Source organism: Benincasa hispida, chromosome 10 (genome assembly GCF_027475165.1).
Source record: "Benincasa hispida cultivar pf3 chromosome 10, pf3_genome.v1.1, whole genome shotgun sequence".
NCBI lineage: Eukaryota > Viridiplantae > Streptophyta > Magnoliopsida > Cucurbitales > Cucurbitaceae > Benincasa > Benincasa hispida.
The window spans coordinates 6,150,391-6,153,479 of record NC_143487.1 but is presented as its reverse complement, the minus strand read 5'-3'; the positions used below and the strand labels follow the sequence as shown (position 1 = coordinate 6,153,479).

General features: G+C 32.0%; 1 long non-coding RNA gene across 1 annotated transcript; it reads left to right on the top strand.

The window, feature by feature from the left end:
- Window positions 1-1,307: 1,307 nt before the first annotated feature.
- On the top strand, window positions 1,308-2,857 carry LOC150033061 (uncharacterized). Its single transcript, XR_016523960.1, has 2 exons — window positions 1,308-1,616; window positions 2,473-2,857. It is a non-coding gene; the product is annotated as an uncharacterized LOC150033061 (long non-coding RNA).
- The last annotated feature ends 232 nt before the right edge of the window (window positions 2,858-3,089 follow it).

Below are 3,089 nucleotides of genomic sequence, written 5' to 3'. Positions count from 1 at the left end.
TCCTCGACCTAAAAATCACATATATGTGAATGAAATAGTTTCTGATAAATATGTTAGTGAGTATGTATTGAAAATAATGTAGTAATCAAAGTCAACAATAAATATAATAATAGTAGACAATAAACTCTGTCAAAGAGTAGCCTTTCTTTAGATCGATTATTTTTCACCTGAGTAATCCTTATAACTGTCATCTACTCATTAACACATGAATACCCATAATTTGGCCAAATAAATATGGTCGACAATCATTCGCATAAATTAATGAATATGTATTGCTACATGAGAAATTTTGGAGAACCACAAGTTGTCACATCGCCATCAACGAAAGCCTGGGCCCTCAAGTCCAATATTTGGCCCAACAACAAATGAGCCCAACCCACTTAAAGCCCATGGGAATCCTCTGTATATAGAGGCTCTCACCTTTCATTTGAAAAAAAAAAAGATAGAGGTTGGAAGCTCTACAGGTTGAAGCTCTTAAGTTCTCAAACTTTGAAGAACTAAAGATTGAGGCTCTCAAGTCCTAAAGAACTCAATACTGAAGCTCCCAAGTTCTAAAGATCTGATGCCCGAAGACTTAAGAGACTAAGACTCCAAGTTCCTGAAGACTTCTAAGTTGACATTACACGAAAACACTATTCATTTTAAGCTTCAATTTGTCAGAAAATGGTAAAAAACGTGTCATGAGATCAACTCTTAATGATTTTCGGGAGTTTGGTCGGGAAATAATCGTTGGGAGAACATCTCTCGACGATTAAAGGCCTACCTCAGAAGTTATGAAAAACCCCTGACACCTATATATGTCGTTGGGAGATAGAAACTCCCGAGGCTGTTGATACTTCATCGGTGGTTAACTATCTCCTGATGATGTCTAAGGTCGTCGGGAGTTTGGTTCAACAAGTCAATTTCTGAAATTAAACTCCCGAAAAAGTACTAGCTGTCGGAAGATAGCTGAACTCCTGACGGAGTATCAACTAGGGGTGAACAGAGATGACCGAAAAATTAAGTCGAATGACCGAAACTGGCCGAATTGAGTGTTGGAGGCCCATTTTTTCAAAAAAAACAATCGAGGGCGATTTTATTGAATTCTAGTTTTAAACCGACCCAACCCGACCAAAAATTTGACTGAACCTATTATATAATTATTATAATTTATTTTATAACATTTATAATTTATTAATAATAATATGCTTTTATTATAAATAATAAAATTCAAATATCTTAAAATATTTTTTTATGTTATTAAATATTAATATATCAAATCAAATTAAATAATAATTATTACTTTTTCACTTTTCCCAATTTCCCAACCTCCAAAGTCCAAAGTCAAGGTCTTTCTTGTCTAGTTGTCTTTTCATTTTCTTCTTCTCTTCTTCTCCAATCTTCCTTCCTAGTTCCGAGTTTAGTTCCTTCCCTGTTCGAATGTTGGGTGATTTTCTTCTTCACCTTCCTCAACAAGTGCACACATCTTCTTCTTCAATCTTCATAGTGCCTCCTCACGCCCCGACCACGGACAACAATCTTCATCGGCGCCTCCTCCAGCCACGCAGCATACACCACACGCCGTCGGGCGTCGACCACGCACATCAACTTTACACCCACGGGCAGCGGCAACCACGGTTTGTTTTGAATTTTTTTTTTTTTTTTTTGTAAGTTTTCGTATTTTTTTATGTAGGTTTTTTTTTTCGTAAGTTTACATATTCTAACCGTTCAAATATAATCCAACCTTCAAGATTGAATTTAAAAAGTTTTGATTTTTTTTTTTTTTGGTGATCTAATAGTGGGCACATATATGTTTGTAACATTCAAGTGAATATTAATAGTTGAAATATAATCCAACCTTCGAGTTAGAATTTAAAAGGTTTGATTTTTTTTTTTTCAAATTTTACTTTAATTTTTGGTAATCTAATAGTGGACACATGTATGTTTGTAACATTCAAGTGATTGTTAATAGTTGAAATATAATCCAACTTTCAAGTTAGAATTTAAAAAGTTTTGATTTTTTTTTTTTAAGTTTTGATTTCTTTTTCCAATTTTTTCTTTAATTTCTGATAATCTAATAGTGGACACATGTATATTTGTAACATTCAAGTGAATACTAATAGTTAATACAACCCAATCTTCAAGTTAGAATTTAAAAAGTCTTGGTTTTTCTTCTTTAAGTTTTCATTTTTTTTTTTTTCCAATTTTTGCTTTAATTTTTGGTAATCTAATAGTGGACACATGTATGTTTGTAACATTAAAGAGAATGTTAATAGTTGAAATATAATCCAACCTTCAAGTTAGAATTTAAAAAGTTTTGTTTTTTTTTCTTTTTTTGTAAGTTTTCATTTTTTTTCAATTTTTGCTTTAATTTTTGGTAATCTAATACTAGACCCGTGTATGTTTGTAACATTCAAGTGAATTTTAATAATTGAAATATAATCCAACCTTCAAATTAGAATTTAAAAAGTTTATATTATGATATTTTTGTAGGTTGGATATGGAAAAAGAAAAGGAAAAAACTATCAATCCAATGGAAAAGATAGACAATGAGATGACCGTCAATGTTGATGGAGATGAAGAAGTCACTGAAAATCCAACAAAAAGGCGTAAGAATAATAAAACATCCATAGTTTGGGAACATTTTGAGCGTTTAAAGGTGATCCTAATAATCCTTATGCTAGGTGTAAATATTGTGGAGCTACTTATGCATGTCATTCAAAGCATAATGATACTAGAACGATGAAACATCGCTTAGATATTTGTAAGAAATACCCATATCAAAGGAAGAGAGATCTAACACAAAAGAGCTTAGTTGGTTTCGGTCCCGACCAGTCAATTTATAGAACAAGTGGCAGTTTTGGAACTTTTCAAACCTAATATCCCTGTTTAGGCGATAGATTTCATGGAAACACCCCACCCCACCCCTTTCCATACATATATATATTAATTTTGATCTCAATAACATAAAATTAAAAACATTATTAAGCAAATCAAATAAATCAACAAACAAAAGTGGATGGATATATAGTATTTTTTATTATATAAAAGAGAGAAAAGTTTAAAAGACGGTCTACAAAAAAAGTATGTCTTCAAGAAGACGTAGAACA